Consider the following 13,014-nt stretch of genomic DNA (forward strand, 5'->3'; position numbering starts at 1 on the left):
AAACATGAGGGGCTAATCCGCCACGGCGGGCCCGTCGTCGTCGCCGCCGCCGCCGTCTCAGCAACAGCCCCGCTGCCCTCGCTCATCGCTCTGCCCCGCTGAGGGGCGTGCGGGGGCGGCGCTCGAGGGGCCGGGCCGGGCGGCGCTAGGACCCGCCCGCAGCCGAGCCCTCCTCGGGAAGAGGCGAGCGAGTGGGCAAAAAAGCTCGTGCAGCCGGCGGCACCGCGCCTGCGTACTAAGGGCGGAGGGGAGGGGGGGCGTCTCTCTCTCTCTAACGGTGCTAAGGTTCAATTCCCTTGACATTACCCAATCAAAGGTGAGCGCGCGACTGGTGACTGGGGGGGGGGAGGCATTCAGGCGGAGGAAAGAAAAGCCTAAACTGAGAACTTGGTAAGGGCCCCCCCCCACCTCGCCCAACTTTAAGAATTCTGGGGGCGGGGGAGGAGGGGGACAGTTTGTTGGTCCTCCAGTTCCTGACTGATAAGGATATAGGCCAATAAGAGGACGAAGAAGGACTTCCGGCGCTGGGGAGGGTTGCCCCTTCCCTCCTCCTCCCCCGACTGTGATTCATGAATCGGGCCGAGAGAGCCAAAGGAGCTTCGTCTCTGGAAAGTATACGGGGGGGTCTGTGGGAGTGAGGAAAGCAGGTGAAAGAGGACCGGGGGGGGCGGGCGGGTATGATAGAGACAAGGAAATGTATCCGGTTTTTGAGACAAGGGAGGCTCATGGGAATAGGAATAGGCACCGCCTCGGGGGGAGTCTGGATACGGAGTGTTACGTAAGGACCTCTGCGTGTTTCTTTGCTCCGAAGTAAGCCTCCCACCCCGGATTCAGTAGCGTGTTACCAGGCCTTAACCCCACCCCCACCCCCGGCGATCGTACTGGTTCAGGTTCCGCGCGCAGTTTAAACCTAAACGCATTTGCTCAGAGTTCAGTGCAGCGGGACTTAACGCTCTTCCTAGACACAGTCCTCTGCTTGCAGGGCTTCGCTTCGCATTAGGATCGCGGGGCGCGAGAACCGCAGCAAAGCAACTCGACGTCCTCGAGCATCTTTACTCAGAGGCAAGTGCCGCTCAGGTCCAAGTAGGATTGCTTCCCGAGCAAAACTTGCACGTCATTTTTAAACATTTCCTTCCCTCCCAACTGTTCCAGGCGACATCAGGCTGCCATCCTCTCGACATTCCCTGGGGAGTAAAACCCAAACGAACTCTCAGCAGTGCCTACTTCTGAGGAAACAGACATGCACAACCTTGTGTGCTGCAGAAATCACCCTAGGTCTGCGTGTCAATCAATGGCTGAGGTCTGCACATCAACTTAGAAGTAAGCCCCACTAAATTCAGCAGGGCAAATTTAGAAGTGTGCACTGCACAAATTTCACTGCACATAGAACAGCATGCATGGTTTTTTCCAATGTCTCTTGTTACTTGATCTCGCTCACCAAAGTTAATAATGTGTGAATTCAAAAAGGGCACTTTGAAGCAATGAGTTTTCACATTTCCATGTATTATGGTGTCCTAGACCAAAACCAGGTAAGTGAAGCACTGAGCTCTGGGGGCACAAGGGCTCTGACAGGGTCCTAGAGTCCTCACAGCTCCTTCTCAAAGCCTAGTTTGCAGTTTCCCAGCTTTGGGAAGGAGGTAGGAGGGCTCTTGAGACCCTGCCAGACCCTTGTGCCTCCATCCCAAAGCCTGGCACTTAGCCAGCTTTGGGAAGGCAGAGCAAGGGCTGGTTGTGTGTGTGTGTGTGTGTGTGCGCGTGTGTGTGTGTAATTTTGGCCTTGCTCCCCACCCCCCTAGACTGTCAGTGCAATCCATGCATATTCATTGAGAAGTAAGTTCCACTGTATTCAACTGTGGTGCTTACACTTAAAAAATTCACATAGGAATGTTTGGTACCTATATGTATAAACCTGCATTTTTCTAACTAGTACAGTTAGAAAAATGCAGTTAGCCTTAACAATTCGGAGATACACTTCGTGCTTCCACCTTACAAGGAAGCAGCATACAAATTGGGATATGCTGTGGAGCGGGGAGAGTAAATTTAAGGAACCACAGAAAGAGAGGGAGGGCAGTTGAGGCTTGATATGTAAGGATTATTTTTGTTGAAATGTTTATTTGTTATAAATGAAAATCATAAATAAAAACTTTTTAAAAGGAAGCAGCATACAAATCACTTATTTTTAGGCCTTTCTTGCATGTGCCAATTGTAGTTTTGAATGTGGGGGTTAAGTACCCTAACAATTTTGACTCCACCATAAACTAGTCAAGTAATATCAAGTATTTCTATTATATTGGGTAACTCCATATGTAGAAAAGGGAAATCACTTACCAGTACATTTTTATGGACTTCAGCATCCATCCCTTTTTGTGCTTCTGTTTCTCTTGGATGCATTACCAAAAACAGTTTATGGAATTTCATTCTGGCAAGTGTGAATAAAAATCAGCTAAAAGAGTGTTTTAAATGTCAGGAGTAAGCATGGACCAATGGTACCAAATAGTATGGGAAACAGCCTTACTAGAAAAATTAACCAATAAGCTGAAACTGATATGGGGACAAATAGAAGATGACGCCTTCACCCCGGTATGGCTCCCCTTTATCACACACACAGTCCAACAAGACAATGACAAAAATCTACCAGCAGCATACAAATCAATATGGCTAACCTGACCCGAAACACCCACCCATCCCACTCACACATGAAAACAAAGACTACCACAACCAATCACAAATGAACAATCACACCCTAGGCCAACCCCAACCTCTCTCACCACCAACGGAACACAAGCAAACAAAAGAGAACCTGCACAAGCAACGCTGACATCAAACCCTACATATATTAAGTAAAATAGAAACATTGTCACCCGATCCCACTCCCACCCCTTTCCCCCTTTTTCTTCCCAGTGTCTCAACAAATGAAACTGATTTGTAAAAATGATACATGTAAAAAATATGAGAGACATTGCACATACTTTTGTAAATCAAGAAACCTTTAATAAAAAATACTTCAAAAAAGAGTGTTTTAAAAATAACTTCATCCCTTCAGAGAAACTAAATCTTACTTTCTTTTAAGCATAAGCTTCATATAGCCTGGGAATAGGAGGCAAAGCATTTAGATCTGCCGTGCAGATGTAAAGGAGAACTGCATCCTTCAATGTTTATTTCAAAATGTGTTATTTCCTGAGAGAATAGCTTTCAGCACATTGGTGAAACACTCATTTCTTGTCTAGGGGAAATTATTTCCAATCTTCAGCTTGCTGTTCCTGTAAGAAAAAATTGATCTCTCTTGGCTGTCTCAAAATGTTTTGAATTACATTTGTTCTTCAGTATATGGAATATTTGTATAACTCAGTCTTTTAAAAGAGAACATATATAGTAAATCTTTTACTGTGCTTGGAAGTGTTGATATAATCTGACTGTATCTCACTAACAGTAGTACAGTGGTGCCTCGCAAGACGAAAATAATTCGTTCTGCGAGTGCTGTCGTATAGCGAATTTTTCGTCTTGCGAAGCACCAACGGGAAAATAGCGGTTTGACGAAAAAAAGTTTTTTTTCGTCTTGCGAGGCAAGCCCATTGACAAATTCGTCTTGCGAGACAGCCTTTCACTAGCGAATGCCTTTCGTCTAGCGAGTTTCTCGTCTAGCGAGGCATTCGTCTAGCGGGGCACCACTGTAGCTGCTTTAATGGTAGTTAGAACTCAAAACTCCCACCCACTGGAACTCTCCCCTGTTTTTTTGTAGAAATAGGCCACAACTTGTAACTAATAGAAAGGAATTCAACCTTACAAAATAAAGAGGGTTATTGTAGCTTTATGAGTTGTCCAAATACATGTTAGTTTCCTAAAACAAAAACATTTCACTAGCATGTATAGTTTTTAAACAACAAAAAAGAGCAGCATAACATGATCTGGGATACAATCCTAAAAACAGTTACTAGGGAATAAACCCCACATCTGCTGGCATTGCTCTGAAGGAGGAGGAGGAGGCGGCCAGGCCCTGAGAAGAGAACAGTACAGTGTCTCTGAGCCCAGCCCCAGCATTGGGGCCCAGAGGCCTTTCTTTTCAGTAGCATTCAGAATACTGGGCAGATGAAAGTGTACCCCTACCTACCCAATCCTACCACCATTCCCATTTGTACACACTGCCCCTTGGTGAGCTCTTTTTGGGGTGGGGGACATAAGGTTAGTGTTCAGGGAGGGCACCTTGCCCAAAGTTCTCAGACTAGACACTGACCCAGGCTAACTTTACTTAGCTGCCAAAATCAAAGGAATCATCTAATGCTGCAGCTAATGGCACAATAATGCAAGGAGGGTAATAATGCTTCACGTGGTAAGATGAGGGTGGCAGAATTGAAGGCAGGAATTGATGTGTAAACTGAGCTGCAAGTCTTCTAAATGTGAAGGCCCTAGTTGGGTAAGAAGAGACAGCCACCCTTTGGACTCTGCTTCAGGCATCAATATACCTCAGGAGGGTATTACTGGAAACAAAGGGCTTGCACTAAGGTCTGGTTGAGCAGGAATAATAATAATAATGATGATGATGATGATAATTTATTTATACCCCGCCCATCTGGCTGGGTTTCCCCAGCCACTCTGGGCAGCTTCCAACAGAACGTTAAAATACCATAATCTATTAAACATTAAAAGCTTTCATGCACAAACTGTTCCAAAAAGAAATCCCCTTACCAGTGCTGTCAAGTATCCTGTTTTCCCCAGGATTCTCCCTTATTTCAAGCAGTTTCCCGCTGCTCTCCCTTATTTTTTATTTCCCTTAAATTTCCCGTTTTTAATGGAAGCAGCTCCTCTCCTGCTGGCCAGGGACTGGGTGGGAAGACCTTGCCTATTTGGAGAGAAAAGCCTCAGCCCTCAAATCAAGTGGGAGCCGTTTCCCGTGCTTATAGGGAGGTGTATTCCTCCCCCTGCATCAGCCCCTGTCCGTTGCCGCCAAGCCCCTCAGCCGGCCAATAGGGTTAGCTGGTGGGCGGAGCCTGGCTGCCTTTGAGCAGCTGCTGCTTCCTGTCCTGTTTTGATGGGATCAGACAAGAAGACGATGGGGCTCCATCCCGTGGAGCACATGGCTGCCCTCCTCTTTGCTCCGCTCCGAGCCCGAGCCCGCTTGGAGTTTACATTGCTGCTCCGCCCAATTTTGCTTCTGGCTCCGCCCACCACTGACATGTGACTGTCCCCGGGATAGGTGAGACTGCTGATCCCTTATTTTCAAATCCGAAACTTGACAGCTATGCCCCTTACAGGATATTTTACCTGCACTGCAGTAACATTGCTGATGAATGTGGATTCTGACATTCCTATGGCTCAAATATGCAAGTGCTGCTCACACACTTGTACATAAATGCTCATGTAGGCACATAAAAACACACACAACTGGTGAAGGTGATGGAGCCTAAATGACCTTCCTTTCCACCTGCACACACATACATATACAGTACTTAAAACTGCACAAATACAAAGTTAGTGATGAGTGAGATGGAACAAGGGGAGGAGAGCCTTTCCTTTGCTTGCCTCTCTCCTACATACGCACACATGCATAGCTTGGGCAATTAACTTTGGCTAGATGGTGCTTTATCTTGGAGTGCATCTGTATCTGCAGGCCAAATTGTGCTCCCTTGTATTACAATAACACACCACGGAGAGCAGTAAGTTTACATTGAGGCTATAAAAGTACAGGCTCCTTGAGAGCACCTCCCTTTTAATTTATAACATAAAAATGTGTCAACTTAATTTCAAAACATCTTTGCCCCTGAGGGAATATGTACTTTTGTATTCATTGCCATGTCGTTTCTTTTAATAATTCCATTCCATCTGCTGAAGCAGGTGCAGAGGGCTCTAACCAAGATGTTGCAATGCATTCTGATGCCTCACACCACCTCTTTATTTTGTCAAATCTTCCTTGGAATGTCACAGAAGCTTCCACCACCTGTAACTGCATTCACTACTCAGAAAATTGTAAACGGTGCATATACACACACACACACACACTTCAATATGGTAAAATGAAATTTCAACCCTGCATTTATTTTTAAATAAAATATTGAATGATTTCAAAATGTTTCAGTTTCAGTGATGCAGAGTGGCAGTTTCAAATTCTTTCTAGTTTTCACTCTGACTAATATTATGATGCCGCTCAGGCCTTGCTAACTCCTTTGCACTCTTTTTTTGGTGAACTTAAGATGCAGCTCTTGTTATTTTTCATAATTTAATGCCCAGTTACACATAATTAGTTTCTTTGAAGTTACCAGATGCAGGATTTCAGTTCTGCTTTTAAAGTTTCATTTTAAAAAAAACAAAGTACACTGGAATGAAACCCGTTACTTGTAAGAAGTCCTACTGGCATCGTTGGTTGTGACAGTTATGTTTTATCTGAAATTATAATTATTTCTGCCTATATTAAATACATTATTAGATGTTATTTAATGGGAATAATTTGTATTCCGACTTTCTGTGGCAGTGAATGCATAGTCTACAACATGAATGAACCCCCCCCCCCCAAAAAAAACAAGTTGCATGCAAACTAGTCATTTTATAGTGCTTCTGCAGAAAGCAGAATTACATTGCTTAAGAGGATAGTAACATGCAATGTAAAGGACATTGTTGAAATTTGTGCCGCTCTAAGGAATATAAAATAAATGGATGTGTTTCCAAAACATTAAATTGAAGGATAATGTACCATAGCGTATTAAAAATGTGTAATAGTCCTACTGGTCTTGTGAGGGGGAAATAGTCTGGGGCGAGGGGAAATGTATACTTATATGCAGCGAGCTGTTGATCATCCTTCTATGCAGCTTCCATAGCACTGTTTAATTAAAGTGATTTTATATTTGAAGCAAATAGCTGCACATCTTGCATATCTGGAAAGCCGTTTTAAAGCCATGGGTCTACCTGCCCTAGTGGTTTTTAGTGGTTTTCCATGAAGCTCTTAGATGTATCAGTTAGAAATCAGTAACAGTAGACAACCTTCCTTGAAAAAGGAGCTTGCCCACTGCTGTTTCTATCCACTTGAAATATGTGGCCATTGGGAATGTTCCAGAGCACATTCTTAGTTCATGTAGGACAGTAGTGAGGCAGCTTGTGATTGGCTAGTATCCCACACAAACTCATGGATCTTCTGCAAAGGTTCAGTGGCTGAGGTTCAGGAATTGCCAGGAAGCCAAGTCAATGTTGAAACTTTACCAGTAATTTGTTGAAAGTGTGAAAACCAAAGCCACTGAATATTATTTACCCTAGGATATTTGGATAAATATACTGCACTGCCAAATTATTAGGACCACTGCTGGGTGATCTTAGGTAATTCACTGCCTCATATTCAACCCATGCAGATTAATAAGATGTAGATCACAAAGCACCTTTCACAATCGAGAGTGATTCAAAACATTTGCAAATTGAATGACCACATGAAAAAGAATGAACAGCATTTATGAATACAGATTTTCATTACTGGGATCCAAAGCCATTACATTCAATCAATGGTTTGCTGTTAGCCAATGTGTATGAAGTGAATATGTTGCCTGACCCAGTTCCACTGTACATATCAGCCAATTCCAATTCCAACTTTCCTGCATTGCGCAGGAAAGTCAGAAAAGTACCTGTATTTTCTAAGCATGTTCTGTTGAGCACATTTAGAAACCTGCCTACAGTCAATAACCATGATAATGCAGGGTTTCTGGTTACAGGGAGAGTGCTTGGAGCAAATAGGGATATTGTTGGGATTTCACATTATTGGGATGTGAAATTCTCTGAATGAGTTCCTATGTTTGGGGGTGGATTTGCAGCAAACATCTAGCAGAAGGTGTGGTGCATTTGAGGCCTGCAGCCAGTATATTAATAATGATTATGGATTAATCTTCCCCTTTAGGGTTAAGCAGTTCATATTTATGCAACTGGCATCCAGCAAAATGATTTTACAACTCTAAAAGCCACAGAACGATGTTGTAAATTTGTTCTTCAGCTTTTTACACATGCCAGAATTTCACTGGTTGTAACATTTGCCCCAAATTCTCTCTTCACCCAATCATGTCACAAAGAGTCCAGAGTCAACATTATTACTTACACTGTGTCTGAACAGCATCAAGTAATGTGCCAAGCAAAAGCCAAGGTTTTCTTTAGTTCTGGTGTAGAAATGAATTCTTCCATGAAATTAGTTCTTCGTTATCACAGCTAACAGATTACACTGGGAGGTTTGTCGGTACAGACTGTAAAAATGCATTCTACAGGTAAGGCACTTCCTTAGAACAAGCTTAGCTTAGCTGTTCACATCCTGTGAGGATACAGTACTTGCAGCTGTGTGACAGTTGGGCACAATCTAGCCAAAGTGCATCACTTGAATAAGTCTGATTTGTTTCAGAGGAAGAATAGTTCCCTGTTGCTGCTTAAAAGCACAATCCTATACATACAGTCTCTCAAAAGTCAGAGTAATTCATTCTATGTATTTTTCAGCTTAGAGTTTTGATCAAATTTTGACATCCGCTAGGGAAAAAACCCTCAAACCCACCACAATTAAAAATTCAAATACCACATTTTACAACCTGAATATCAGAATGTTTGCATGGCAATATGACATGACAATTTGGGGACACACTTTATTATATTTTTTTACTGTTCATTTTCAGCTCTAGGAACTGAATGAACCTCCATCCATATAAAAATGAGAAACCTTTTCATCTGCTAAGACTTGTTGAAGTTTATTTATTGAGTCCCACTTAAAAGTTTGGTAATGTTGGCCAAAATAATTCCCTGGAACTTTAAAATCATGTGGATTTTTGGCCGTCCTAAATATAAAGCTGAGTCAGATCCTTAAGAAAACTCTTTTAAGGTTAAGCCCTTAATTAGCCAGCCAAATGACTCAGTGCCATCCATCCGTCCCTCACGCAGCTGTTATGATGGAAAGAACTACTTTTGATATCCGTATACTAATGTCCCTGAACAGCAGTGACATAGCTTTTTCAGGATGAATGAAAGGACAAACTGCAGAAAAAAAGAGTGTGCCAGCAACAGCCCATATACAAAGAACAGCAACGTCCTTGGGCACCAGAAGGAAATGGAGCAAAACAACGAATCTTAGTACTTGGCGACAATAAGCTAAGTTGCAAAAAGAAAATTGCACCATGTCAGCCATATTGACACCCTGACTAAGCTCCTGGACATGGACCTTTGGTAATTAAGGTTTATTTAGAACACCTTTGCCTACATTTCCATTCAATTAAAGTAAGGTAAAGGGAAGGGACGCAGGTGGTGCTGTGGGTTAAACCACAGAGCCTAGGGCTTGCACGTCAAAGTGCAAGTAGATAAATAGGTACCGCTCCAGCGGGAAGGAAAACGGCATTTCCATGCGCTGCTCTGGTTCGCCAGAAGCAGCTTAGTCATGCTGGCCACATGACCCGGAAGCTGTACGCTGGCTACCTCAGCAAGTAGCGCGAGATGAGCGCCGCAACCCCAGAGTCGGACACAACTGGACCTAATGGTCAGGGACTTCCAGGTCATGTGGCCAGCATGACTAAGCCGCTTCTGGCGAACCAGAGCAGCGCGTGGAAATGCCATTTACCTTCCCGCCGGAGCGGTACCTATTTATCTACTTGCACTTTGACGTGCTTTCGAACTGCTAGGTTGGCAGGAGCTGGGACCGAGCAACGGGAGCTCACCCCGTCGCGGGGATTTGAACTGCCAACCTTCTAATCGGCAAGCCCTAGGCTCTGTGGTTTAGACCACAGCACCACCCGTGTCCCAATTAAAGTACGAGGCTGAATTGGGGAAAGGGTTGTATGTCAGTGATAGTATATTTGCTTTGCATGCAGAAGGATCCCCGGCATCTCCTGGTAGGGCTGAGAGAGATCCCTGCCTAATATCCTGGAGAGGCTCTACCAGTCAGTGTAGACAATACTGAGCCGGATGGACCAATGGTCTGACTCAGCTTCCAGTGTTCCTAAGGTGGCTGAGAAAAAGCAATCTGATCCATTGTTCCCTGCGACCTTGGTTTATATGCAGCTGACTCATGTTGAGCTAGATCGGAGAATAAAAGTGGCTGCCCAGCAGAAGTTGCTCCTGTTGTGGCAGGGAGATTTCTACACTAGAATCTTTCCAGGCCACCAAGCTTACTTCTAGGCCAGGCATGTGGTACACTAGGCTACTGTCTGCGTTCTAAAGATCTGGTCTTCTGTGGTGGAGAATCCAAATGGCTTCTTTCCCTGCAAAGAACTGGAATGGTGGTCAGAAATAAATTTCTTGGAAATTTTGCCCTGCTACTGACTGCAATCTAATCTGAGGTCACAGAATAGAATCACAGAGTTGGAAGGAACCCCAAGGGTCATCTAATCCAACCCCCTGCAGTGCAGGAATCTTGCTCACAGCTGGCCCTGGGTGGGCTTAAACTGCCAGCCTTCTGGTTAGCCAGGCACACCAACCCATAGTGCCAGGTACCAAGCCTTCTTGCCCTCCCTTACAGCATCTGTAACATGAAGAGGCTCTGAAGGTAAGGTCCTACGTCAACCTTGACTCTCTCCTGAATTTTGTTTCATATACCATTAGTTTACCCCAATCCATTTATCCCACTTGCAGCCTGATGTCTCCTGCCAGTAACTGACAATTTGCCATTCTTTAATAGCACCCCAAAATGACCATGTCAAACAGTAAGGTCAGTCCTGTTAGTATTAAATCTAGGGAAGAAGCCACATTTCGGTATATACATTGATCAGCACGGCCCCTTCTGATTATTATGATTTTTTTGTGGTGTTTTGGTACAATAAAGGAATTTTGTAGAGAGACTGTCAGCTTCTGGTTCTTCAACAGTAAACCAGAGGTTAAAATTTGACTCATTAAAGAGGAACTGGACAGACAAGAATGCTGGGCAGTATTGTTTTACTTCCTCTATTAAAATGTGTTTCCTCTTTTCTTGTTCCTCACCTGCGGTGTCGAGGGAATTGAGGGAAAGAAAATGAAGTCCATTGCCTCCTTACCAGAATATACTCATTTTTATTGCTCCAGTAGCCCAAACATTTGTGATAATGTTTCTGCCTGACAAGCTTGATCCAGTATGATAATTTGATCATTAGCTTTTGTGGTTGAGAGTTATGAAGAAGCAGGACTTTGCAAAACCTGTTAGGCCTGGTTGAAACATAGTACTATGATTTATTAAACCACGGTTTAGTGTTACATGTCAAGTTTGTCCAGTGGCTTAACTATTCTTTGTTTACTGCCAGCCAGCAAATCATGATTTGAAGCCATAGTCTGTTTAAACTGATATTCATGCTACTATTGGGGATATATTCTTCCCTTTAGGCACTATATTCATTTTACAAAACATGACCACTGAGTTGTACCAGCCAACCACTCCTTTCACACACATTGATTAACACATATCGTTTGCTCTTATCTGTTTATTTTTTGCTGTGTCATGATTTAAATTAAAAGGCAGTATATATTACCCTAGTACTGAACTGAACTGAAGGTGCAAGTCTTAAACTGAAGACCAAGTGAAGATCGCTTTTACATCGTAAAAAGACAAGTGATTGTTGCAGACAGCTCAATAATACAAAAAAGGGTGTTGGTAATGGGTCACACTTATTTGATTTGGATGACTAATATTTTGAATTTTCAGCAAGCTGGAAGGGTATTAGTTCCGACTGTGGCTGCTGGTGATTCATTTGTATCCCTCCAATTCTTTGAGTTATTTTGACTATTCCCAATCTCTACTTTTAACAGCAGTATGTATGAGATGAAGCCTAATTAAAAACTATAGAGCATCATTCATATTTTATCAGTAACATAGATTTTAATACATAATTCATTCTGAGAAATGTTTGCAGAATTATTTTTTTTAAAAAAAGATGCTGCAGAAAGACCTACAGTGCAACTCTATACATACAAGTATGAACACAAAAGTCCCATAGGCTTGGGTAAGTGGGTATACAGCTACAATCTTAACCAAGTAGCTGGTGTTCCACCCTGAAAATGTCTTGTGACTACGTCTCATGAATTGATGCATTTGTGTATGGAGGTTAGTGGTCATCGCTACTTACTTCACAATAGTTAGTCATGGAGTTACTAAAGTTCTGTACTTTTAATTTTTAAAAACACTTGTACAAGGAGTAATTTCCTCACCTTTTTTGTTTACTTTAAAAATGTCATTAGTCAGATCTATTGACACAACTAAAGTCAACATTTCAAGGTTCCGGTTTCAACCCATAATGTCTTATGCAGCTCAAGGCCACAATACCTCAAGGGCAGCCCCTCTGCGCATGAACCAGCATGGACCCTTGGATACTTCATCAGAGGCAACTCTCCCTGTACCTATTCTCAGAGAGATGTGGAGAGTGGTGACATGAGAACATGCTTTTCTTTCAGTGGTATCTCCCTATATGTGGAATGCTCTTCCCAGGAAAACATGCCTGGCACCACCACTTCATCAATGCATTATTTTAGTCTCTTCTGTGCTGCTCATCTTTTAGTGGGGCAGGGTTTGTTCTGAAGGAGTGTCTCCATCCCCATCGTTCAGCCTGAACACTGAGGTCCAGCTCCAAGGACCTTCTGGCGGTTCCCTCCCTGCGAGGTTACAGGGAACCAGGCAGAGGACCTTCTCAGTAGTGGCACCTGTGGAACGCCCTCCCATCAGATGTCAAGGAAATAAACAACTATCTAACTTTTAGAAGACATCTGAAGACAGCCCTGTTTAGGGAAGTTTTTAATGTTTGATGCTTTATCGTGTTTTTATATTCTGTTGGGAGCCTCCCAGAGTGGCTGGGGAAACCCAACAAGATGGGCAGGGTATATATGCATGTGTGTGTGTGTGTGTGTGTGTGTAAATAAATAAATAAATAAATAAATAAATAAATAAATAAATAAATTAGGGTGTTGTTGGATGGGGGTGGGGAATTTGTACGTTGTTCTTTTATTTTGAGTTGGTTTTTAATTGATTTGGTTTATCATTTTTATTTTTGTTTAAAGCAACAAACAAATGCAGTAAATAACATTTTTTCAGACCATGGAATGTGATTTAATGCCTTGGTTCTT

This window comes from Lacerta agilis, chromosome 4, assembly GCF_009819535.1.
Source record: "Lacerta agilis isolate rLacAgi1 chromosome 4, rLacAgi1.pri, whole genome shotgun sequence".
NCBI lineage: Eukaryota > Metazoa > Chordata > Lepidosauria > Squamata > Lacertidae > Lacerta > Lacerta agilis.